The sequence below is a fragment of the Chelonia mydas genome, chromosome 5 (genome assembly GCF_015237465.2).
Source record: "Chelonia mydas isolate rCheMyd1 chromosome 5, rCheMyd1.pri.v2, whole genome shotgun sequence".
Taxonomy (NCBI): domain Eukaryota; kingdom Metazoa; phylum Chordata; order Testudines; family Cheloniidae; genus Chelonia; species Chelonia mydas.
The window spans coordinates 66,860,206-66,887,929 of record NC_051245.2 but is presented as its reverse complement, the minus strand read 5'-3'; the positions used below and the strand labels follow the sequence as shown (position 1 = coordinate 66,887,929).

At 39.5% G+C, this 27,724-nt stretch overlaps 1 protein-coding gene and 1 long non-coding RNA gene across 10 annotated transcripts in view; one reads left to right on the top strand and one right to left on the bottom strand.

Annotated features, from left to right (window-relative positions):
- The window catches only part of FBXL17 (F-box and leucine rich repeat protein 17), a 475,047-nt gene that overhangs the window by 219,193 nt on the left and 228,130 nt on the right, over positions 1–27,724 (top strand). The window lies entirely within an intron of this gene.
- Positions 239–26,656, bottom strand: LOC122465769. Its single transcript, XR_006290796.1, has 4 exons — positions 26,643–26,656; positions 19,266–19,276; positions 13,796–13,803; positions 239–392 (listed from the first exon to the last, which is right to left on the bottom strand). It is a non-coding gene; the product is annotated as an uncharacterized LOC122465769 (long non-coding RNA).

Sequence of the window (27,724 nt, the reverse complement as noted above, 5' to 3'; positions counted from 1 at the left end):
CATATCCTTCGGCCCATCGATACCAAGGTTGAAATTTTTAGGATTAGGCTGGCACCATTTACTAACCAATTATCTCCCTGCTTCAGGCTCTCAATTCCATGCACTCATCATTCATTCTTTTACTTAACAACACAATCTATGACTCTTCATTCATTTAACAATTGTTTTTTCCCCACTATCTTTTTTTTCCCTCTTTGGATACCAAGATTTACATAGGCATGACAAGGGGCACCCCCGCGGGGGGAAAGCATCAGGGTGTTGTTTTAAAGAACAGCATTGTTTTCTCAAACTTCTTATCACTTTCCAGCACAGACTCTTTATCCTGTACCGGCCTGAAATAATGAGCACTTTGGCCTTGCATTTGTTACAGAGTGAAATTCAACAGCATGGAACTGATGTCCATATCCTTTTACAATACCTATATACTCTTTTGTCTATCTTTATTTCTACTACTACATAATTACAATTCTATCATACTTATATAACTTTGAGGGTGACCCAACAGAGGCAATAATGGCTACTAAAGGACTCTGTAATCTAGCAGAAAAAAGAGCAACAAGAACCCATAGCTGGAAACTGAAACCCAGACAAATTCAAATCAGAAACAAGGTACAATTAACAACAGTGAAGTTGATTAACCAGTGAAACAAACTACCAATGCAAATGGTGTATTATGCATCTCTTAAAGTCTTCATTTCGAGACTGGATACTTTTCTGGAAGATATGATTTAGCCAATGCCAAATCATGCTTTAGTCAAACCTGAAATATTGAGCTCAGTATAGGGGCAAATAAATTGGGTGACATTTAAAGGCCTGTGATATATAGGATGTCCTAAATGATATCATGGACCCTTCTGGCCTGAAGCCCTGTGACTGTATGACTATGATGATTTTGAGGTAACTGGTTTTAATTGCGTTTGTGTTTGGGAATGTAAAAGGGTACAGCAGGCCTTTCTTGTTCCTGGTGCTCCCTGTAGGTTGTCAGCTCCACTTAGCAGATCTTCAGATCTTGGTGTGGGTTGCACTGTCAAAAACGAACCCCTTCCAGGGTAGCAAAGAGTTCAACAAATAGTCTGTTTGCTCTCACTAGGGTTTTCGGCCCCAAAACCAGGCCCTTTAAATTCAGCCCTTTGCTGTCACTTCTAAAGAAGCCTTGTCCCCTTCTCAGGGCTTAGGCCACTTCATCAGTGGCCACTCATCAGTGGCCGCTGGCCATCCATCCACCTACTACTCCAGGTTCTAACCCAGGGACCTATAAACAGCAGAGACACACTGTTCCTTTCAATTAGTTGCTGCTACTTCCTCTTTCCACTTGGCCTCTTTATCTTCAACCCTCCCCTTAGGGTTAAAATTCTCAGATCCAATATCTCCCAGCTTAAGCAAATGCCAGAGAGGAGCACTCCTCCTTGTCCCTTTGGTCTGAGCCAGGAACTGACTTGCTAAATTTCTGAAGGCCCTTTTGTCTGAGCCTGCTGGGCTCTGATTAGTTGCTTCTGTGCAGCCTCTCTAGGCAGGCCTGGAGGACCCATCTTTGCTGCTCCTTTTCTGGGGCAGGGTGTAACAGGACTGTGTGGCCTCCCGCAGGGTGCCATGAAGGTCAGGTACACCCCATCACTTGGAGTAATTACAGTCAACTTTGTATGGGGGAAAATACATTTGTATTAGGCTGATTACCTTGCAGAGAGTTGTATCACACCAAAGAACTTCCAACACCAGTTGTTTAACAAGGCAACTAAGTATTTTGACTATTCAGACATCAAAGAAAATTTTATCCCCATCAGAATCTGCTAGAATGCACTTACAATGACAGAGAGATCATTAATAAATCTCAAATAAACTTAATGTAACTGTTTTAGTATTCTAAACTAATTGAGGTTTGAAACCCACCAGTAATAATGGTTGTACTAGAGAGGTCATAGCTTGACATAGAAGAAGGTGATCAAAGACTTCATGATATTTATAACAAGGTTTCTGTGATTATGCCAATTTGTTAGGCCAGTCCTGCATATCTCAAACAGTGCACATGAAGTACAGTCCCAGAACAATGGCAGCTAATGCAGAGACCCATAATTCTATCTCTTGGGGGAAGGAAGAGAAATTCAGATAGGTTTAAGATTGTCAGTGTACCTGCTAACTCAAAGATGGCATTAGTTCAAAATTGTCCTACTCCTTTATCTGTTTAGATTTACGAAAGAGGCACATTTCATTGTAATCTCTTTTCTGTTAAACCTTTTAAAATGTTCCACAGTTTCTCTCTGGATCATGTTTCTGTGTTTGCGAATCTGAATCTATAAATATAAATATTATTCTGTAAACAGTCTCTGGTCTGATCTATGAATCCAGATTTCTAGTCACGCTCCATCATTTTGTATGTATCATGTTACTGCTACAAATATCCTAGAATCACCACACATCGTCCTAAATATGACAATATGCCTGAGAAAAGTTGTTATTTCTCATGATACTTTACAATAAGGAAGTTGATCTACGTGGGGTAAGCTTGGTTATGGTAGACTTTTTAAATCAGAAACTAGATGCAACAGTAATAGCAATGAAACACTATATTACAAATGTTACTCAAAGAAAATATGACCTCAAGTAACCTTTAAACTAAGTCTCATATAAAATGTATGCTTTAGGCAGTGATTAGCCTCATAAATTCTGGATCACAGTATATCTATATAATTATTGTAAAAACCTAAAGGATGTTAACGGTCCATTAAATTGACCATGTTTTTTTCTTTACATATTGTATAATGCTTCTGTAATGTCTTATAAAAAGAAAAAAGTAATCAGTAGTTAGATATAATTAACCTAAAGAGTTTTTAGGGGATTACAAACTGAGCCAGGCAAAGTGGCATAAGCCCTTAATGTTTTATTAAAGAGTTTCCTTAAAATGTTTGTACTGTCTTATAGCTGTAACAACTTAAATGTGAGATTCTGTTGTTTTTATTGGGTATGCTTTACTTGGTTCTATGTCATCTTTTATGCAAACTATGGCTTAGTTAATCTTTTTTCTCATTCCTCATCTTTTGTTGAACTAGTTCAAATCTGGACTTTCACCATGAGAAAAGTGGAGGAATTTGAGTGCTTTGTGCAGGGCAGGAGGGAGACAGTCAATATCAAACTGATGAGGAGTAAACACTTGTGGCAGGGCTTGTGAGTCAAGATCTCTTCCAGATTCAAGAAAAATAGCATACATTGTTTACTGAAAAAGTTATGATGCTGGCAAATCACCAGGACTGATGGGATCCATCCCAGAATTCCTAGGAAATTAAATAAGAGGCTAGACGAACCACTGGGATTTTTTTTTGTAAGTCACTGAGCATAGGGAGGTTACTCAATTACTGAACCAAGATGTAAGTAGTACCAGTTTTGGGGACAGGGCTGTTTGTTTATTTTTAAAAGATAGCAGCTGGTAATTACAGGTGAGTAAATTTGACTTCTGTTCCTCAAAAAACAGGAGTTAGACACTTAGGTTTACTAAGGCAATATGATATCTTCAATGGAATAACCAAAAATATTGATGAAGGCAGGGCACTGGGTGTGATTTATCTGGGTTCCAGTAAAACATATGATGTTTGAATGGTAGCTTAAGATGGTAAATATAGATATGGGGTGTGCTCCAACAAACACCTTTACACTTTTACCCTTGTCCCCTGGGAAGAGCTCCCTGTAAAAATTTCTGCTACACTACTGTTCTTTCACTTTCTCCTTAAAAGCAGCCTCAGCTATTACGCCTACAAATCACTAGATAGTGGCTAGGAGTTGGTGTGCTGTGACCACTGCCTATTATGCTTATAATAGTCTTGGTGTTATCTTGTACTCCCCCCATCTCTTTGTGGTATCCAATTTCGGCCCTTCTTATACTTAGGATTTAAGCTCTTTGGAGTAGTAACTTTCTTTTTGTTGTTTTTTGTACAGTGCCCAGCACAGTTGGACTAGGGACTCTAGGCATTACTGTAATAAAATAATAAAAACTATAAATAAATGAAACTATAAATAAGTAAAAATAATTAAACACTCTCCTTTATTTCCCAGCTATGGTGCAACAGAAGCAGCACCTATTTCCAAAGTAATTAATAATATGCTGTTTCCTTTCTTCACCTCCTCTGCTCTGGATTAGGCCCCAATTCACCAAAGGATTTAAGTATGTGCTTAAAATGAAGCTTGTGAGTAATCCATCCCTGTTCTGCATGTGTTTAAATCCTATTAATTTCAATGAGACTTAAACAAGTGCTTAAAATTCTAATATCCTTGTACAGTGGAACTTTGCCAACTACACTTTGTGTGGGGATGACTGTGCCTATGGACAGTGAGGGAGAGAATACTTGTCACCAAAAGTGGATTTGTATCTTATTTGCTAATAATATTTTAAAAATACTAAACTGATTATAGAACGTTATGACCTAATTGTTAGCTAAATACAATGTATTGTCTTAAAGCTATATTTTAATTATACAGACACGAAAAAGCATTCAAAGCAGAGAAGCTTTTTTTCATATAATCACTTTTAAAATGAATAAAGAGAATAGGTTTGCCAGGTTTCATCTTGGAGTAAATATTCATAATAGGTGTAACTGAGAAGCTGACAGACCCTTAACTTTTCTTGAGCGCAAACTCTGATCATACCATAAACATTGCTTCTGATGTTTTTCATTGTGGATATTTGTAATCATTGTATACTGTACCTGATCAGCTTTGTTTGTTCTCCTGAACAAATGGCCATCTACACTGTAAAATAAAGTAAATATGGGAAATTCTCAGATTCTTGGAAAACCATGAAGTTCAAAAGTACACTTTATATCTGCTGACCCATTCTGATCATCTAAGACAGAGGTGTCCAATAGAAATTCGATGCTAGCCACACTGCTAGCCACCCTTGTGGTTTTGAATTTTTCTTATTAGCCACATTATAAAAAAGCCACATGCATTAGCCACAATCCACATGTGGCTAGTGATGAATATATTGGACACTGCTGCTCTAAGAGCAGCACCCAATCTGTGCTACCTTAAATGTTCAGATTTTATTTTTTTTAAATAACAGAAGTAAGTGGCAAGTGTTTTGAGTGAAGTAATTTCCTCAATGAAAACTTCCACTGCAAATTAAGAAGGCAAATTAACAAATCTGTATAAGCACCATGGTTGTGGTAACAGTTTTATTGTTACTTGTCATTAAAGGCCTCAATTGGAAAGGCTGGAAGCCTGATAGACAAAAAGAGTTTAAAAGTTGTACAATTGCAAGTAAAGCAGTGAAAAAAATCTTTATGTAGACCAAATCATATGTTTGCAAATATAAACCTAATCTCTAGTCAGTGGACTGAGTTTTTGTTGTCCGTATCTGAGTTATCCTTGAAATATTAACAAAACTGACCATTACCTCTACCCTTCTATTCTGGAAATATTTGAAGTAAAAATAATTCTAAAAGGGGCTTCAATAGTCAAGAATTGACATTCCCACCTCTAGATTTATATGTTCTTGATTCTTTCAGAAAAAGTCAGAAGTATTAATATTTACTTCTAAAAAATAGTAGTTGGCTAGAATTTTGAATATTGCTGGAAGCTGACTCCATAAATTTTCATTTTGTCTTATTTCTTACTGAGCTTCTCTCTTTAATTCCTAAGTTAAAAAAAGGCCATTCATTTAAATGTTTTTCTTCATTGTCTTTTAGATTTTTAACATGCAATTAATTTTTAAAAGGCTGCAATTAGTGTTATTTATGTAGATTATAGAGACCGAAGCAGTTAACATATTGTAACAAATTGGCGTTTATTTATAATAGCCCACTGTTTTGAGGACTGAGATTGTCTCTTGAGTGTCAGAATGTTGTTGCTTTGAGTTGACTTACCAAAAAAAAAAAAAAAAAAGAGCATCTGGAAGTTTCAGACACAAATTATTTACAGTTTTACCTTATCATTCTGGGTCTGAGTACAGATTTAGCTCATTAAACACCTTTTAAGAATCACCTGCTGCTGGGAGTAAAGTGGGAAAAAAATTCCCAAAACAGTCTTTGAAAAATTACTGTTTGCAAAAAGATTACAGGGGAAGCAAAACATTGGATGCAAAGTAATTACAGTTAGAGTGCAGCTTCACAGTTTCTCAAGTACCAGTGCAAAAGTGATAAGACGTGCATGAGAGAAGTAATTTTGAAGATGTATTCAAATAAATAAACACAAATATTTAGGGTAATTAAAATTCTAATTCCTCCTGCTGCTATCTTCTTATCATTGTGAGAAGATGTTAAATATTTATAGGGATGATGACCTCTTGAGGTCCCTTCCAGTCTTACGATTCTATGATATGGATCACAGAACATTTTGATTCGCAGTCTAGGTCAGTGTTTCTTAAACTATAAACACCTAACAATGAGCAAATCAAATAATAAGTTTGCTAAATAGCATGAATAGTAGTTTATATTGGATGAGGTGAATGTCTTTAAAAGGGAGCTGAAAAATATTTGGAAGTGAATGTGATAACAGTAAAGTGTTAAGGATTAGAAGATTTCCAAGGCTCCCCAGAGTATTTCAACCAACTAGTGACTGGATTTAGATTCTTGTATGATTTGGAGCAAGTGTCTGCTTTCTTTTCATTGCTTCCTGGAAATTAGTAAGAAAAAGATCTCACGTTCCAATTCCAAACAAGCAAAAATATATAAAGTTCCACTTAAAAATATATTGTTATTTTATGTTTTGACACAGACAGGAGGAGAGGCAGAGCGAGTGAGGTCTCTTTCAAGACACGTTCTACACTTTTGCTTTAATTAGTCTCTGCTGACAGTGTTGGGTAGTTGCTTTGTTGTGCCTCAGCTCAGGTGCTACCGTCCTTGGTTGCAGTCTTGAGTTTTTTGGTGGGGGAAAGTCTGTGCACAAAAATGTGTAATTGTATGTGTAAATACAGGCATGCAGTCAGGCAATTGTACATACTACTGGCTATTTAGGCATCTAAAATAGCATTCTCATCAGTCCCTAACAGACATGTGAAGACCTATAAAGATCCAGAAAGAAACTGTGCGTATGTCCATAGAAACATATGTTTTTCATTTATCATTTTAAAGTGTAAAGTCACAAAAGGGCACTCCTGCCAACCACATGCTCCAGTCTGTCTCCACTCCCTGGACCCATCTGCTACTGAACAGCTCTCCCTGTTGGGCTAGATATTGCCATAGAGAAATCAGCCAACCTTGCAATGAGTCTTCTTAGTCATGAGCAGCAGGGGGAGCTCTAATCAATGAAATGATGCTCTGTTCTACGTCTGACCTCTTTAAAACAGCCAAAGGCAGTTAGACAATCTATTTCCCTGTTGCAGCAAGCAGCGTAATCCATGCGACAATCCAGAAATCATACAAACTTGATACATTTCTAGAATTCCCATGTATGTTGACAGACATGACTATGTCCAGTGCTAGTACATACGGTATGATTGGTGAACATGGTGGTGGTCGTGGCATCATTCCACTTTACATTCTCCCTTCTTCTAGGTCACCACTGCTGCTACCCTGCTGCGTGCCCTTTAAAAAGTTGCAGTGGCGGCAGCCTAACTTCTGCTGCTGTGTTCTATGACAAGGTTTGATTAACAGCTGGTTCCAAGCTTCTATGTTTGAAAATAAATTTTCTTATGTATCACACTCTTAAAAGGGACAAGTCAGCAATGGCAGTGAGGGAAGGCAGGGGAGGGGATTGAGGATCAGAGGAGGAACGTAAGCCCAGCTGCATAATTAGACTGTAAATCCATTGAGGAGGAGTGGTGATGAGATAAAACATATAGACAAAACAGAGGTGGGTGTGCTGATGCTACCAGAGCCACAAGATTAGCTTTCTGTCTACAAAAGAAGTATCATAAGGGTTTAATAATTGTTGTGTTCTGACACATTCTGCTTCTCCTACCCCCACCTTCCTATTTAATTGACAGATACATTTTTAAAGAAGGCCTTGGAATTTTTTGATTTATGTTTTATAGCGTGTGAAATAGTGAATTATGAACATCAATACTTGGTAAACCAAGTAAACAGCAGCAGGTGGAAAGGATACGCACCAGAGAAAAGCAGAGTGAGATTAAAGTAAATAATTTTTAACGTGCTGCAACTAGAATGATCCCCTCAGGAACATTCCACCAGCTGGGGAATTGGTGCAGCACTTTGCATAAAACCCCATTTTGCCTGTTGTGCTTTCTGTGCTGGCTTTACACAGGCCCAGAATTCCTCCATACAGAGATGTGGTATCTGCAGATGTACAGAGATGTGGTATTACACAGGAAAGAGGAAAATGTAGTATTGCCAATCCACTTCGGTTCCTTCAAACCTTGTAGTTTACCTACACCAGCAGTCCAAAATGACACTGGTAGAGCTCAGCACCTGGCCCATGGGTGGTATTTTTAAGTTTTATAAACTTTAAAAAAGGTACTTTTAGCTTGTTTGTAGTACTCTGCTATAGTCATGACAGTAAATGCAGTGTGCATTATAATTAGTCCACAATAGTTCCCTTGTGTCATTTCTCTCATTCATAGATACGTGTGTGTGTGTGTGTGTGTCTCTCTGTAGGTGATGCAGTGAGTTTGTGTATGCACACAGACAGATGTGCATACACTTAACTCACTGCGTCACCTAGCCTAATGCCATGACAGCAGGAAAAAATATTCTTACACTGTACTTCAGGGTGGCCACTTATCGTTTCTCTGCAAACTAAAACCACAGAAAGATTCCATGCCACACTGTATATAGTGCAGTTGCATAACATGCTTGCAATTTCACTCACTGATGCAAGTGTGCGATGCCTATATCTTTGCCACTGTTTGGTTAACCTTGACTCAGACTGCTGCTGGGTGAGCTCAGGCTGGCTCTTTCTGTAAGTCTTTGATCCTGTTTGGTTGACCCTAGGTCTCTGATGTCTTGCTTGCTGCTCTTATATTTCTTTAGTTGGCTCTGAATTCTCTGCCCCACTATGCTTGGGTAAGCTGGTGGATATTATGCTACCAGCAGCATGTTTCCTCTTTGTTGTCCCTGATGCCTGAAGCTGTCCCTTAAATCCTGAATAACATTACTTACACTTCCAGTAATCACTTCTACTTCCCAGATCTTGGGCTACTGTTGTTCCCTGTTTTCAGCTTAGGTGGTTTCATCTTAGTACGATGAACCTTAAAAATTCTAACCTGAACCTGGCAAAAAGCACACTTCCAATCATTTCCCAACCCTCTTCTGTCACTCCCACACTTTTCATATTCAGAATTCCAGACTTGGCTAACATGGTCTCTCATTCTCCAAATCTGACTAGTCTCCTGACTTCAAACTGCCATCTGTAATTCTTACAAATGTAAGCAATTATTGGTGTTCGGCTACTCTGCTGTGTCTATTTTTGTTCTCTTGGATCACCTGTTTCCCCTGTGTGTTACTGCCTCCTGCTTTGAAAATTGACAAAATGCCTGGACATTACAAATCTTGTAGCTGGTGACATCTTGTCTCAGTCATCCTAAGAGTAGCACAGTGATTATGTGACAAATTCAAGTCGTCGGTTTAGATTTCATTGGTTGGGATTCCATGCTTTATTGGTGTGCTTGCAAAATTGACCAGTCTCTCCTATAATTTTCACTCTGCTTGGGTTTCCAGTCGTCAATAGCAAGACACATTTGAAGAAGAGAGTTATTAAATGTAGTTAGAAACATTCATTTTTAATACTTACACAACCATATCTCATACTACTGTCTTTATGTGGTCTCAGTCAATATCCTGAGATAAACACATTTGGCCAGAATGATTCGTGCAGTTATGATATTGAGGAATGAATGTGAAGATATTGATGCTCCAGGTTGTAGCAAGCAGCTGTCCATCTACTTACTGTATGGATCATGGCTTGATCGCTCTCTCTCTTTCTCTCTCTCTCTCATCAGCAAAGTACATGCACTAAACAGATGCTGATAGGATTCTGGATCATTTCAAGGATCTGGTGGTGATCTTGAAATCTCTCAGTTGGCTTGACCCAGGCTATCTCAAAGACTGCTATTTTCTGCTACAACCTGGCTTACCATGATATCTATTTAAATCACTTGATTTTAAAAGGTCATTGGTTTAAATCAAGTTGCCGCTTTGTACAACTAATTTGAAAATGTGTGCTATAATGTTGATTACAATTTATAATGAATTAAATTATAACTGCAGTGTTTTTAAATGCCACGGTTGGTAGGATGTTCTTATTTGAACTTTACTAAGCTGTTATAGCAAAAAAAACGCAAAATATTGAAAGGCCCTGAATCTACAAATACTTAAGCAGGTACATAGCTTTACTTCTGTGTCTTCAGTGGAACTTGTCATGTGCTTGAAGTTAAATGTGCACACAAATGTAGCATCAGAAACTAAATCTTTCTCTTTTTTTCTCTTAAATCTTTTGTCTTAGTGGCATAAAATCTTTGTCACTTCAAAATAACTTTGGTTCAGTGTTAACAATGGAAAGCTATTTCAATTTTCAGTACATTAACAAAGTTGTTGTGAAGTCATTTTGGAGACACAGGCCAATTTTTTTCCCAAAAACAGGAGCTTAAAGGTGATAAATACAGACTCTTCCTAGCAAGCACACCACTTTTGTGTATTGGGTGTGTGAGTTATCTGCAATATGAAATTGCCTATGTATGAGCATGTCTATTTAGCAGAATTAAGTTTGAGTTGTGTTCTGGTGCAATTTGGTCTTCTCTGTTGGGATAGGACCAAACCATTTATCCAGAGATGGGATAGGACCAATCCATCCACTAGGGAGGAGTATAAAAATATTGCTAGAGCATGCAGGGGTGTAATCAGGAAGGCCAAGGCACAATTGGATTTGCAGCTAGCAAGGGATGTGAAGGGTAACAAGAAGGGTTTCTACAGGTATGTTAGCAACAAGAAGAAGGTCAGGGAAAGTTTGGGACCCTTACTGAATGGGGGAGGTAACATAGTGACAGATGGTATGGAAAAAGCTGAAGTACTTAATGCTTTTTTTGCCTCGGTCTTCACAGACAAGGTCAGCTCCCCGACTGCTGCACTGGGCAACACAGTATGGTGAGGAGCTGAGCAGCCCTCAGTGGTGAAAGAACAGGTTAAGGACTCTTTAGCAAAGCTGGACATGCACAAGTCCATGGGTCCAGATCTAATGCATCCAAGGGTGCTGAGGGAGTTTCCATTTTGAAGCACTTGGGGGAGAGGAAGGTGATCAGGAACAGTCACCAAGGGCAAGTCATGCCTGACCAACCTGATTGCCTTCTATGATGAGATAACTGGCTCTGTGGTTATGGGGAAAGCAGTGGATGTGATATATTTTGACTTTAGCAAAGCTTTTGATATAGTCTCCCACAGTATTCTTGCCAGCAAGTTAAAGAAGTATGGGCTAGATGAATGGACTATAAAGTGCATAGAAAGCTGTCTACATTGTTGGGCTCAACAGGTAGTGTTCAACGGCTCAATGTCCAGTTGGCAGCCGGTATCAAGCGGAGTGCCCCAGGGGTCTGTCCTGGGGCCAGTTTTGTTCAATATCTTTATTAATGATCTGGATGATGGGATTAATTGAACCCTCAGCTAGTTCTCAGATGACACTAAGCTGGGGGGAGATGTAGATACGCTGGAGGGTAGCGATAGGGTCGAGAGTGACCTAGACAAATTGGAGGATTGGGCCAAAAGAAATCTGATGAGGTTCAACAAGGACATGTGCAGAGTCCTTCACTTAGGAAGGAAGAATCCCATCTACCACTACAGGCTGGGTACTGACCGGGTAAGCAGCAGTTCTGCAGAACAGGACCTGGAGATTACAGTGGACGAGAAGCTGGATATGAGTCAGCGATGTGCCCTTGTTGCCAAGAAGTCCAGTGGCATATTGGGCTGTATTAGTAGGAGCATTGCCAGCAGGTCGAGAGAAGTGATTATTCCCCTCTATTTGGGACTGGTGAGGCCACACCTGGAGTATTGCTTCCAGTTTTGGTCCCCCGACTACAGAAGGGATGTGGACAAATTGGAGAGAGTCCAGCGGAGGGCAATGAAAATTATTAGGGGGTTGGGGCACATGACTTACGAGGAGAGGCTGAGGGAACTGGGCTTATTTAGTCTGCAGAAGAGAAGAGTGAGGGGGGATTTGATAGCAGCCTTCAACTACCTGAAGAGGGGTTCCAAAGAGGGTGGAGCTAGGCTGTTCTCAGTGGTGGCAGATGACAGAACAAGAAGCAATGATCTCAAGTTGCAGTGGGGGTGGTCTAGGTTGGATATTAGGAAATACTGTTTCACTAGGAGGGTGGTGAAGCATTGGAATGGATTACCTAGTGAGGTGGTGGAATCTCCATCCTTAGAGATTTTTAAGGCCTGGCTTGACAAAGCCCTGGCTGGGGTGATTTAGTTTGGGTTGGTCCTGCTTTGAGCAGGGCTAGATGACCTCTTGAGGTCTCTTCCAACCCTAATATTTTATGATTCTATCAAGGTTAAAAACAAACAACAGCTCCACGTGTATTATCCACCAAGGCTAAAGTATGGGGGTAAGGGGTTTTGTTTTGTTTTGTTTTTAAACTTGGTTAATTCCATCCTTGCAAGAGTGACCAAACCCTGTTATAACACTTTTGATATTAAACTGGGTTAAACAGCTACTAATATTAAACAGGGTTGGGTTTTTTTGGTCATCCATAGTGTAAAAGGTTCTTGGGTCTTTCTATTGGTCGCTCTCTTAATACCTCAGATCTTATTTACTCCCTTCCCTGTGACAATATAGATTTCAGGTTGTCTGAATTCTAGTTAGTTATCTTTTTAGACTCACTTAAAATGCATGTTAGATTATGGTTCATTATATGAAGGTGAGCAACGTAACAGAAATGACCTTATATACTCAGACATGCATAATAGTGGTCTATTTTGTTTTCTTTTATAAAGTTATAAAACATTCTTTTAAAAGAGAATAAACTGTCACAACTGTTCTGATATACATTTGGAACATATGGCAGTCCTGTTTTATATCCAAAGTATGAAAAATGCGAACTACACAAACAAACCTGCTATGGGCACACCTGATTTTCACATTGTTAATGTTGTTTGCTTTTAAATTAGCCTGGATGAAATTAAAGGTAATACAACATGAATGCATGATTAATTTTGATTCAGACTACGGGAAAATATCTTTTAACATGTGCATTTTATTTATAACCCATTTATATTTTTAGTGCTTATTCTTTCTTTGGCCAAACATTTTTCTCTTTTTAGTTCTGCTAAAGGTAGGAGTTTGAAATCATTCATAAAACTGTCAAGAGAAAAGGGTTAAAATGTTGGTCTTTTGTGGTGGGGAGTGGATTAAAATGGCTTTGTTCAATTTATCTTTTTTCTCTATTGCTTTCAGGAAATATTGAAGAGACCAAAGAAATTTTTCTAGATAACTGAAAAAGCAGGTTCACAGAGAGTGCTTTTGTTTTCCCCCAGATTATTTCTAGAATTACTTTTCTCTTGAATTTGTCACATACAGATTATCAAAGTGTGGGTGAATTTTTCAGTAAAGTTTTTGTTTTCCACAGTGGATCAGTTTTCTGTGCTTATTCTGTTTGAACGTAAGAACAAGCATTCTAGGTCAGAGCAATGGTCCACCTAGCCCATTATCCTATCTTCTGACTATGGCCAGAGCTGGATACTTCAGTGGGAATGAACAGAGCAGAGTAAGCTATTGAGTGACCACCCCCTGTCGTCGAGTCCCAGCTTCTAGCAGTCAGAGGTTTAGAGACCCTCAGAGCATGGGGTTGCATCTCTTACCATCTTTAGCTAATAACCATGAATGAAGCTATTCTGCCTGACCTTACCTAATTCTTTTTTTAAACCAGATATACTTTTGGCCTTCACAACATCGCCTGGCAACAGGTTCCGCAGGTTTCAGAGTAACAGCCGTGTTAGTCTGTATTCGCAAAAAGAAAAGGAGTACTTGTGGCACCTTAGAGACTAACCAATTTATTTGAGAATAAGCTTTCGTGAGCTACAGCTCACTTCGTCGGATGCATACTGTGGAAAGCGTAGAAGATCTTTTTATATACACACAAAGCATGAAAAAATACCTCCTCCCACCCCACTCTCCTGCTGGTAATAGCTTATCTAAAGTGATCACTCTCCTTACAATGTGTATGATAATCAAGTTGGGCCATTTCCAGCACAAATCCAGGTTTTCTCACCCCCCCACCCCCACCCACACACACAAACCCACTCTCCTGCTGGTAATAGCTTATCTAAAGTGACCACTCTCCTTACAATGTGTATGATAATCAAGGTGGGCCATTTCCAGCACAAATCCAGGGTTTAACAAGAACGTCTGAGGAGGGAGGGTGGTAGGAAAAAACAAGGGGAAATAGGCTACCTTGCATAATGACTTAGCCACTCCCAGTCTCTATTCAAGCCTAAGTTAATTGTATCCAATTTGCAAATGAATTCCAATTCGACAGTTTCTTGCCGGAGTCTGGATTTGAAGTTTTTTTGTTGTAATATAGCAACTTTCATGTCTGTAATCGCGTGACCAGAGAGATTGAAGTGTTCTCCGACTGGTTTATGAATGTTATAATTCTTGACATCTGATTTGTGTCCATTTATTCTTTTACATAGAGACTGTCCAGTTTGACCAATGTACATGGCAGAGGGGCATTGCTGGCACATGATGGCATATATCACATTGGTGGATGTGCAGGTGAACGAGCCTCTGGTAGTGGCTGATGTTATTAGGCCCTGTGATGGTGTCCCCTGAATAGATATGTGGGCACAGTTGGCAACGGGCTTTGTTGCAAGGATAGGTTCCTGGGTTAGTGTTTTTGTTGTGTGGTATGTGGTTGCTGGTGAGTATTTGCTTCAGGTTGGGGGGCTGTCTGTAGCAAGGACTGGCCTGTCTCCCAAGATTTGTGAGAGTGTTGGGTCATCCTTCAGGATAGGTTGTAGATCCTTAATAATGCGTTGGAGGGGTTTTAGTTGAGGGCTGAAGGTGACGGCTAGTGGCGTTCTGTTATTTTCTTTGTGAGGCCTGTCCTGTAGTAGGTGACTTCTGGGAACTCTTCTGGCTCTATCAATCTGTTTCTTCACTTCCGCAGGTGGGTATTGTAGTTGTAAGAATGCTTGATAGAGATCTTGTAGGTGTTTTTCTCTGTCTGAGGGGTTGGAGCAAATGCGGTTGTATCGCAGAGCTTGGCTGTAGACGATGGATCGTGTGGTGTGGTCAGGGTGAAAGCTGGAGGCATGTAGGTAGGAATAGCGGTCAGTAGGTTTCCGGTATAGGGTGGTGTTTATGTGACCATCGTTTATTAGCATTGTAGTGTCGAGGAAGTGGATCTCTTGTGTGGGCTGGACCAGGCTGAGGTTGATGGTGGGATGGAAATTGTTGAAATCATGGTGGAATTCCTCAAGGGCTTCTTTTCCATCGGTCCAGATGATGAAGATGTCATCAATATAGCGCAAGTAGAGTAGGGGCTTTAGGGGACGAGAGCTGAGGAAGCGTTGTTCTAAGTCAGCTATAAAAATGTTGGCATACTGTGGGGGCATGCGGGTACCCATAGCAGTGCCGCTGATCTGAAGGTATACATTGTCCCCAAATGTAAAATAGTTATGGGTAAGGACAAAGTCACAAAGTTCAGCCACCAGGTTAGCTGTGACATTATCGGGGATAGTGTTCTTGACGGCTTGTAGCCCATCTTTGTGTGGAATGTTGGTGTAGAGGGCTTCTACATCCATAGTGGCCAGGATGGTGTTATCAGGAAGATCACCGATGGATTGTAGTTTCCTCAGGAAGTCAGTGGTGTCTCGAAGGTAGCTGGGAGTGCTGGTAGCATAGGGCCTGAGGAGGGAGTCTACATAGCCAGACAATCCTGCTGTCAGGATGCCAATGCCTGAGATGATGGGGCGCCCAGGATTTCCAGGTTTATGGATCTTGGATAGTAGATAGAATATCCCAGGTCGGGGTTCCAGGGGTGTGTCTGTGCATTGCCTGAAGAAGTACTTCTTTTTGTTTATTTTAAACCTGCTGCCTGTTAATTTCATTGGGTGAGCTCTGGTTCTTGTGTTATGTGAAGGGTTATAGAACACTTCCTCCACACCATGCATGATTTTATAGAGCTCTATCATATCTCCCCTTAGTCCTCTTTTTTTAAACTGAACAGTACCAGTATTTTTAATCTCTCCTCATGTGGAAGCTGTCCCATGCCCTTAATCATTTTTGTTGCCCCTCTTTGAACCTTTCCCATTTCTAATATATCTTTTTTGAGATGTGGTGACCAGAACTGCACACAGTATTCAAAGTGTGGGTATACTGTGGATTTACATCGTGGCAGTATGATATTTTCTGTCTTTTCCTAATGGTTCCTAACATTCTATTAACATTTTTGACTGCCGTTGTGCATTGAGTGGATGTTTACAGAGAACTATCCACAATGACTCCAAAATCTCTTTCTTGAGTTGTAACAGCTAATTTAGAGCCCATCATTTTATATGTATAGTTGGGATTATGTTTTCCAGGGTGCATTACTTTGCATTTATCAACATTGAATTTCATGTGCTGTTTTGTTTCCCTGTCACTCAGTTTAGTGAGATCCCTTTGTAACTCTTTGCAGTCTGCTTTGAAGTTTGAAGAGAGTTTTGGAGCAGTTTCATTGGGTGTGATGTTTTATTTGGAGGCTGTGCTAGTTTTATTTGATTTTTGTATGCTTTTTTGTATGTATGTATGTGTTTCCTGTAAATGAGATTGTGTAGTACCACATGTTTGCAGAAGTTGGAAGTAGCATAGTTCCTTGGGTTAGTTAACACAGTTGGGATTTTTGTCTGCATAGTTCAAAAACTATCTCATAAAGAAGTGTGAGTCAGCACAGCATAGGGATGATATCTTCTCTTTGATACAGTATTAGCAGTAATTTATTAATGATTAGGGTGACCAGACAGCAAATGTGAAAAACGGGGCCGGGGGCAAGGGGTAATAGGAGCCTATATAAGAAAAAGCCCCAAATATCAGGACTGTCCCTATAAAATCGGGACATCTGGTCACCCTATTAATTATACTTATCTTTGTGAACACATTTAACAATGCTGTAGTTTAGATCCTATGTATTTATGGTTAATACTTTTTTGGTAAGCAAAATTAAAGTATTGGAAACTGTCAGCAATAGCTAATCTTCAATAAATTGATTTAATTGCTTACGTCACAATAATTTAACATTATTTTCAATTAAAGTCCTGTGACATTTCTATTTGAAACATTGTTTCTAGGAATTGTGCTGTAGGTATCAAAGGATAAATTGTGCACATATTAAAAAGTATTGTTGAATCCCAAAGTATTTGATCTGAGGTGTATTCAACATAGAAGAGCTAGGCAAGATGCCAACTCAATGAAACTTATATTTTCACTTATGAGTTTTTATTTTTCTCTCTGAGACCAACTTATAGGAAATGGAACTAATTGAAAGTAGTTATAATCTGTATCTATGGTGAACCATCCATGCTGGTTTTGTAACAGCAAGACTGAGTATAAATATTAAAATCATTACAACAGCTTTGCTTTAGCCAATCAGAATTCTAGGTCATCAGAGTTCATGGATTTGTAATTTTAGAAGGGTTTAAAGTGATGGTTAATTGAACCCCTGAAACAAAGAGCACCAATCTCTAGCTTTTTGTTCTCAGTAAGAGAGCATGAGATCAACTAATAAAATGTCCTCGGGGGTGGTGGTGGGGAATTAAACTAATGTTACATTTAAACCAATCACTTCAAATAGAAATGCAGATAAAACTATACCTGGATGGTATTTCTTCATATTCCTAGAACCTAATTTTTGGATTCTCACTTCCAGAGTGGAGGTAGAGAGAAATTACAGACTACTTTATCAGGTGATAAACCATGATATTATACCTCAGCTCAGAACCCCAATGTCCCTGTCTTGAGATGGCATTATGGTTAGTTTTGGAAGAGGCAGATGCTTTGCTTTTCCAGCCAAACTAATCTCTACGATGGTATGTATTCTGAAGGGGCGCAAAGGAAGAAAGGCATCTGAAAGAGGGAAATAAAGAAAGTGTAGAATGAAGGGGTAATTGAAAACTGGAGATCTGGAACTGCAGGCTGACAAATAATAATAATAATAATTAATAATTAACACTGATAAAAAACCACTCTTGAACCTCTGCCCCTGGAATCCTTTTGCATATGCACTGAATTATGATAAACAAATGAAGGTTCTCTTTCTGCCCTTATATTGTAGTAGAGTATATGTGTGTGTGTGTGTGTGTGTATACATCCTGAGATGATTGGAGAGGGGAAAAATTTAATGAAAAAATATGAGTCAGTTCAATATTTTGTTTCTGTTGGAACAAGTAACAGGTTCTACTAAACGTGTTTCCAAGAAAATCATGTCTAAATGGCAGTCGGATAGTTTGATTGCATTTGTAATTGTTACAGTCTGGTAATGTGAAGGACAATCCAAAGGATGTCAGTCTTTGTGGCCAACCTCCAATCTGTTTCTTTCCAGGGCTATTTTAGGGTCTAAACCTGCAAGTACTACTTAAGTACATACATAAGTGGTTGCGGCATTAGGCTCTTAAATTGCGCATACTCAAAGTCAGAAGAGTTAGGCAGTTTCCTAATACCAGATCAGTTGCACTGCTACAGTTAAGCATTAGTGATGCATCAGAGTCCTCTAGCAAGGATGCCTGTAACTGTGGGGAGACCCATTGAAAGCAATGGAACTCTGCCTGGATGCAGAAGTCTATGTTAGTAAATCCCAATGAATGAGTGAATCCTAAATGGGTAAGAATCCAGTTCATGATTCTAGTTTTTTCTCGTAGCAAGATTCATAGCTTGCATTAAGAAGAATAATCGTTCCCTGTACAAAAAAAATGGGGTTTTAGAGTTAGTTTTGAGTTTTATGGTAAAGCCATGTGACGTAATCCTTTCAGAAAAACTCTTAAAAGCAACTAACAATATCTTGTTAAATATCAGATTAGAAAAGTGTATTGTTTAAATCACCTTCTGAAGAGATTTGAATTTTCAGATATTAATCAAACATAAATGTAATAATGCTCCTCAAAATGGTTTGGCACTGTTTGATGTTGCTTCTTTGTTAAAATAATCCTGATGATTTTAGCCCCTTAAAGCACTTATGATTTTTTAGAAGTTGTTTTTCTGAATGTGTGGCTTTACATGCTGAACCTCATAATTGGTATCATCATCAGCTGCATACTAAAGTGTTCCCCTTTAACTTTCTTTAACAAGTGATAAGAGAGATCAACATCACATTAAATTTTAAAGATGCCCAGAAATAAAACTGTGGTACAGAACTTCACATAATTTTCATCTATGCTGTGTAGTCTCCTAATGCATGTGAAATTTTATGAGCTAGGTACAGCCATCAGAAGATTTTTAAATAAATAAATAAATAAATAAATAAATAAATATAATCTTAGAGTACTACTTGCCGCAGGGCAAGTTATAATAAGATGGCAACTACACTCAATGTGACATTAACCCTTTAACTTTTCATTTATTTCACAACACTGTTGATCTTGTAAAACAATATTTTACCATTAAGCCATAAACTAGTTAGGCTAACAGACCATAACAGTATGACTCTGCAGATTTTAGGTAGAAAGCATCTCCTGTTAAAAATGATAAACTAGAGAAATACCAGAGCTGTTTGTGAGTAAATAAGCATATTTTTGCTGTGTGAGCTTTCTGATAGATGTGAAGCAATGGATAATAAACTCGAGAAGAGTGAGTGAATTAGCCCTGTCTTTGCATTTTAGGGATGAAGGTAGTGAGCCTCTTGTGAAGAGATTATAGATTAAAAAAAATATCATTAACACATGATTCTCCCTTGAAATTTGGCAGATAAACTTTTAACATTCCTGAAATGGCATTCTTTGGAAGTGTCATAGTATTTAAATGTAGAGTACATAAACATCTATCTGGGCTTAATTCCTGCTTTAGGAGTCCACAGAGGTTAACAGCTTCTTGAAAGTTTTAAATTAAGTCATAATGATTGTTATTTTCCACAAAATTCATGTAGTGGGGGTCCTAAATCCACATTACAGGAATTCTGGTATTTTACAGGGAAATGAAACAGTTCATAGAAATTTTTTTCCCCATGCATTGGTATTAGATTTCGAATAGTAATATTTTATAGTAGTTTTTATGCTAAAAGATCTATAAATACTTCACAAATATATAGATATATGCAACATCACTGACATGCAGTCATCTCTATATTGGAAGGCAGCAGTTAACTGGCACACAGAAGGAAAGGAAAACTTTGACTAAAAATCATAGACTAAGCCTCTACTTATCATGGAAAGCGGTGTGAGAGTCATTTGAGTTTTTCTTTTAAGAAAATTAATGTAAGTTTATGGAAAATCCAGCTCTGATGGGAATGCCCATGTAACTCATTAATGTGATATGTTTCTGAAAGCATTTTCCTACCTAATTTCTTTCTGTAGCCCTGATACGCCAGTTTGGAATTGTTGGCTCATTGCTGTGATGTGAGTGGTAGAGAGAGGCATCACTTAATTTGCATGACTATTGGTCCTGCCCTGTGTCTCCTTGATTGCTTTGTATCTCTCTTGAAGGAGCTACAACCCTCAAGATCCCCTTGAAATAAAATTGGTGGGTCCCTTAAGAGATCTTACGAGTTTGTGCCTGACATGCTCATTATGGCATGGTTGGAAGAATTTCTGTCTTCCTCTAACAGGGCTGTGTCTCAGTCCTATTATATATGTCAGGACTCTCTAATCTCGTGTCCTCTTATCTCCATGATATGTCTCAAGACTGTTTAAAAATGTCTTACACTAGCAAGCACCACCATAGTGACATTCATGTACAGGAGGAAAGAATTCTGCAAAATTCTGGATCATGGTCCTTGCACATTATGATGGTTACTTTTTGAAAGATCCTTAGACCAGATACCAAGGGCCTGATCAAACTCCCATTGAAGAAAATGGGATTTTTTCTGGGACTTCAGTGGGCTTTGGATCAGGCTGTTAGAGACATTACAGAAATCAGAGGTGGTATGTATCTTCTTAGGAGACACTTAAGTCCTTTAATTCTTCTTGTCCATATATATAGTAAGTCCATACTGATTTTTGACTTTCCTTCTATAATGGAGCACTTAGGGACTGATAGTGGAGAAATTATCAAGGAAATTTGTTGTTTCATTCCAACTTCACTCAAAGGAGAGTTGGGAAAACACAGTTCTAAAATCATCCCCACTGAGAAGCTGTGGGGAAAAGAGGCAGACGTATCACGTTTCTTAATTAGTGGTGGTGCTTTGACCAGTGGACCCTCTTGATAGTCACCCAGAGTCTATTACGTAAAGATTCTAGACCTTCCAGACCGATCCTCTCCATAGTCCATGCACCTGAAACATTAGCTTTCAGTGAAAGGTTCCGTATCCTGATGGTTAGTGGTGCCTGTTAAAATGGATCTCTCTGCTGAAACCTGACTACTTCATAGTGACCACAGGGGCTAGGCTTGTGATATGGGGCCCTGATTGGGTGTGCAGAATGGTATAAGGAAAGTAGTTCTTTTCTCCATGTGAGGATTTTTCTATTCTTTTTTCCCGTATGCTTAGAAAAATCTCCTTACTCTTAAGTCCAGCCATCAGGAAAATGTAATTACCCATTGTTCTAGGAACATGAATCCCGTGTCTCTGAGTTTCTTGCTATTGTTCAGATGGGACACTCTTCTTTAGGGAGCCCTCTCCTTGTCCTCCTTAGAAGCCAGATACCCCACCGTTATAGTAGCTACATCAATTCACACAGGAATCTTTTATGGATGCCTTTGTGATTTTGTATAACTGTTGCTTCTAGTGGTTGGGTTTTTTTGGCTCCCCCTCAGTGATCTTCCCTCCTTTATTCCCCCTTTTTTCCTGTAATGGACCCTTTCAAATTCATTGAATTAGCTTTGAATTTTAATGAGTAGTTTTTATTATAATTATTTTATTGTAGTTTAAATGTTCCTGCTGTTCTGCACAGCACTAAAAGCATCTGATTAGAGGAGGGGTCTTTAAGAATAAAAGGATGATGATGAAGGAATGAATTATTATGAAGTGAATAATATCCAGGAATAATGCACACCATTTTATTTCCTACCATTTTTTTTTGAGATACGGAATAATGCTGCATTCAGTTTGCCAGTTTGGAATAAACATGGCATGGAAGAGAATAGATTAGAACCACTTCCAGCTGATTAGAAACCAGTGAGCTGGGACAGTTCCTTGAACCAGCCAGGCCTGTGGGGAAAAGGGTATTTAAAATTGTTAACAGCTACCAAAATTGTTCCAAAGCTATGTTAGCTAGATTTTTGTACCATCAGCAAGCAGAATATTGTTTTCAGTTCTTTGTCTTTTAAATGCTGCTGAGGGAGCGCTACATAAGTTATAATTGATGCAAGTGAAGAGATTTAGAATTTTATACTCCTATAAATTGGCACAGTTACATAGACTAGAAGAATGACACAGAGAAAATTATTTTCCGGGGCGAATAATACAAATGCTGTTTACACACACTAAAACATTTTTCAATCCATTCATTTTCAATACTAGCTGTATAGTCCATTTATTGTTATACAATAATGTGGGGGACAAAGTGAAGAAGTTTGCAGTACTTTTGTTTATAAATTAGGGCTGTTGGGTGATTAAAAAAATCATTTGCGATTAATTGCACTGTTAATAATAGAATACCATTTATTTAAATATTTTTGGATGTTTTCTACATTTTCAAATATATTAATTTCAATTACAACACAGAATAGAACATGTATAGCGTTCACTTGATATTTATTTTTGATTGCCACTATTTGCAATTTGTAAAAAAGAAAAATAGTTTTTTTCAATTCACTTAAGACAAGTACTGTAGTGCAAGCTCTTTATCGTGGAAGTTGAACTTACAAATATAGAATTATGTACAAAAAATAATTGCATTCAAAAGTAAAACAATGTAAAACTTTAAGGCCTACAAGTCCACTCAGTCCTACTTCTTGTTCAGCTAATCGCTCAGACAAACAAGTTTTTTTACATTTGCAGGAGAATAATGCTGCCCACTTCTTTTTACAATGTCACCTGAAAGTGAGAACAGGCATTTACATGGCATTGTTGTAGCTGACATCGCAAGATATTTACGTGCCAGATGCGCTAAAGATTTATATGTCCCTTCATGCTTCAACCACCATTCCAGAGGACTGGGGGGCAGCCTAGGGGTACCACAGATGCTCAGGGGGGTGGCCCGGGGGCGCAGTGGGTGCTCAGGAAAGGGGGTGCGGCAGGCTCCCTACCTGGTTCCACGCCTCCCCAGAAGTGGTAACATCCCTCTTCTGGATGCCCCCTAGGTGGAGGCATGGCCAGGCAGTTCTGTGCACTGCCTCCACTCAGGCTCCACAGTTCCCACTGGCCGGGAACTTCAGCCAATGGGAGCTGCGGAGGAGGTGCCTGCAGGTGGAGACAGCATGCAAAACCCCCTGGCCCCTCCACCTAGATGCTGAGGGAGGGGGATGTCCCACTTCCAGGGATCCCCCTCCCCCCCGAGATAAGCGCCACCCAGAGCCCGCCTCACCCCATCCCGGGCCCCAACTCCCTGCCCCCTCGCACCCAAACTCCTGCTGCTGCTGGGGGTACGATGACCAGAGACTGCCCCAACAGCAGCAGGTGTGACTGGCCCAAGGCTGCCTGAGCTGCTCAGGTGGCCCTAAGGCCAGGCACACCCAGCCGCTGCAGAGGTCATGGAAATCCGTGACTTCCGTGACCTCCATGACAAACTCGCAGCCTTATGCATAGCATATGCATTAGCCTACTCACAACCTTAAACACATCACATAATCTCAGTTGCATAGTAATTTCTATATAAATAATTTGATGCTTTATTCCTGCAGTTAGGGCCACATCCATTTCTCAATATTGTTCCCTTCAAAAGCAATCAAGAATGGAGAAGCCCCTCTAGCCTCCATGATGTCTGGAGAGTGCAACCAATATTGGAGAGGATGTGGGGTCGTTGCTCAAATTATATTTGGTGGATTGTTCAGTACAAATTGTAATGATGACTATTTATTATATGCATTTCCAGTGTTCTCATGGAACCCGAACGCATTGGGGTGTTCACCATTTGGTATTCAAATTTATGTACTTGAATGTGGGACACCATGTCTATGACAGATCTGTCTCACTGCATATTCTGTATGATATTCCCGCTACTACTAATGCAATCCTCTAGGTAATAGTGCAGGCTTTGCATCATTCTCAGCACAGTGTTCACAGTTTTGTGACCTACAGTTGATTTTTCTACTCACATCAACTTCTGTTTATTACAAAGCTGTCATTTTCCTCATGAGTTGGAGGTACAATATGTATGTAGCTAATTTCTTTGCTAATTTCTTGCTCCTTGTTTTTACTAAAAGGGGATCATCCAGCTTTATAGCACAAATACTATATATAAAATAATATGTATATGCAGTAAAATACATGCACAGCATGAAAAGGGGTATTTTAAAAAACAAAATTGTGACAGAAGTTAATAAGGGATAGAATGGACTGAGGGGATTTAGGACCACAATATTAAAAGTGTGTCCAAGTGAAACCCCTGAGACACAAGCACAAACTGAGATTTGCATGCATTTTTACTTGATCACTTCTTAAAATTTGTCCCATGCTGACTTGAGAGGGAATGATGTAATGGAAAAGACAGTATGATACAAATGAGGAATGGACATGCTAAAAAACATAAAAAACCATGTTATACAAAGCCAGAGAGTTAAACTTTATGGATGGGGAAGGAAAAATAAAGTTAGCACCATGTAACAGTTAGCTCTGGACCACCAGCTAGTGGTCTGTGGCTCATCAGTTGTCCATAATCAAAATTTGGGATTGTCTTCTTTGAATGTTCCCCCATAGGCATGTAGCACAGTACCTTTACCTTGAGATTACTATAGCTTTAAGTGAATTCCAAGATTCATCTCTATTTGTTTTTCAATTTGAATCATGACAATACACAATATATCATTTAAGGAGTAAGATGGAACAAAAGGAAAGTAAATAGAGCTAATGTAAATAGATTAAACAGTTATAGGGCAGAATGATACAACATTAAGTGCTGAATTTGGATATTATGATACAATTAAGGTTTTATATATAGAATGTTCAGATATAAAACAATATAATGGGTTAATCGGCAGCTCTTGGGTATCAATGGCAGCTGCAGCTCTGTATTTACGTGGATGGTAGAGAAAAACATTTTAAACATTCGATCAACAGAAGCTGCTTTAACACTTTTCTTGTAGATGGAGGTGTCCCAGTTTGCTTTCCAGCACTGAAATCTCAATGTTATTCTTATTAATATTGCAATATAAATGTCACCAGGAATGTTTAGTTCTCTTCCAACTTTGTGCTATTATTTAACTTGGTGAAGATGGGTGTAGATTTTAAGTTTACATTGTAACAGATGGCTGTTGCTAGTTGTCTGGCACACAGTGGATGCATGGTTCTTTCATGGTGCTACTGAGAAACTACAAAAAGGAAATCAGTTTAGAATAACTGGACTCTTAAGTCTGAATACTAAAAGATACTTGCCATTTACATGTTTCAGTTACTTAGTAGAAAATAGCAGGAATAACTGTATACAAAGTTTTAAGTTTAGAATATGTTTATTTCCTACAATGAATCTATTAAGAAGAAAAATGAGTTGTATAACCCAAATGTGTAAACAACCACGATTATCTTGTCCTGCTTCTGTGGATTCTCTGTCTGAAATTCAATCTGGAAGAGATTGAATGTTGAACATTGATTTATAATTTGAAACCCATCACAACACAATGGTAAATAATTTCATCCGTAATTACTGAGCTAAATTATAGCTTTGAGAGCCAGTGTAACACTGAAGAAATGGGGAGGGAGAAGAGAGCATGTGAGCAATAGGGATGGTATGCTATAGCTGTATAAGGCATAAGGTAACCAGGAGCCCAGAAGGCAATTTGATCCACAGCAGCATTTACTGTACCTGCACAAAAGATGTAAAAGACCTATAAAAAGACTCCCCACTGCTGTTCTCCTCACACTTGACAGTAGGTATGGGGTGGAGGCTAGGGCCTGTAAATAGGTAGAAGCAGCTCCCTGCGCCCTCTCTGCTACCTACCACATGTGTAATCTGTTTAACTGTGAATAGCTCCGTCCATAGGATTAGCAATCAGTGGTCTTTCAGTAGTCCATATTTCTTCTTTTTCTTCAACGCTTAGCCAAACACTTGGCCGTAGCGATCGTTCACCATTTGGTCCATTCCTGCACAACCGCAAAGACTTGACGGCCTGGGAGTCCAACATCGGAACAGACTTGATGAACCCATGTAATAAGGGGTCTGCCTTTGGGCCACCTCCACCCCTCGGTTGGTGGAATTTTATCCCAGATGTTACAAGCCACCTGGAGAACGGAGTTTGCTGGAATGTCTTGTGGCATCCCTGCGACATGTCTGAAAAGCAAATGGCCCCAGTAGTCTGTAGACCCAAACGACCATAAACATCTGCATTACAGATGAAGTCATTCCACTTTATGCCCAGTATATGACATTGACATTTTGTGTGTAACGCCTCCAGCTTTATCTAGTCTGCGCAGCGTAGTGTCCATGTTTCGCAGCCGTACAACAGTATGGGAAGGATACAGCTCGAATAAATCCTGAACTTGGTTGTCATACTAAGATTATGTTGATTCCATATCTGTTGTAAATGGCCCATGGCAGATGCTGCGATGCCAATCTAATGGGAAACCTCCATGTGAGAATTGAAGGAGATGGTAAGTATAGAACCCAGATAGTAAAAGCTGGAAACTGACTTAATGGTTTCATTGCTCAAAGAGGTTGGAGTCACAGGTGGACCTGGTTCAAATTTTGCAGTTTTGTCTTTGACCATGAAACATGGAGACCAATTTTAGCTGACTCCTCCTCCATCTGCTGGAGTGCCTCACGAAACCTGTTGGGGCTCCGTACTAAAAGAACAGCGTCGTCAGCATGGTCAAGGTCTGTGAGTAAGAGATCACTGATCTCAATTCCTATGGACCTGATGGAATGCTGCAGTATGAAATCCATTTCCCGACGAAAGAGTGCAGGGGCCAGAACGCAACCCTAACACCAGATACTGATTTAAAAGGCTCTGACATCCGGTTCCCCAGACGGACACAGACAGTGGTTCCATTATGCAGCTCTCTAATCAAGTCCAGCAGAGTGGTAGGACACCTTCATCCATTAGGCCTTCCATAATGCGACACGGTCTGCTTAATCAAATGCAGCCTTAAGATCAACATACACTACGTGCAGGGGCTTCCTGAACTCGCGATGTATCTCTGACAACAAGAGAAGGGCCAAAATGGCATCTAATGTGGACCTGTTCCTCGTAAAGCCTGACTGTTGGGGACGATACTTCCGATGTAGCAAAGGCTCTAGGCGTGCCAGCAAAACATGCACAAACACCTTCCCTGGAATGGAGAGCAAGGTGATCGGCCTGTCGCTCTTACATTCGCTGCACGGTCCCTTCCCCTTATTGAGTGAGATCACAATACCGTCCTTCCAGGCAATTGGCAGGGTTCCAGTTCTCCACAGATGAAAGGATGGCCAGAAGTGATTCTGCTACAGAATCAATAGCACATTTTAGCAGCTCTGTGGGGATGCCATCAGCACCGGCTGCGCATCCATTTTTAAGTTTAGAGATGGCACACTTCACTTCATCCAGTGGTGGTACATCAGTCCAAAGTTGGTACATCAGTCCATATTTGGGCTCAATA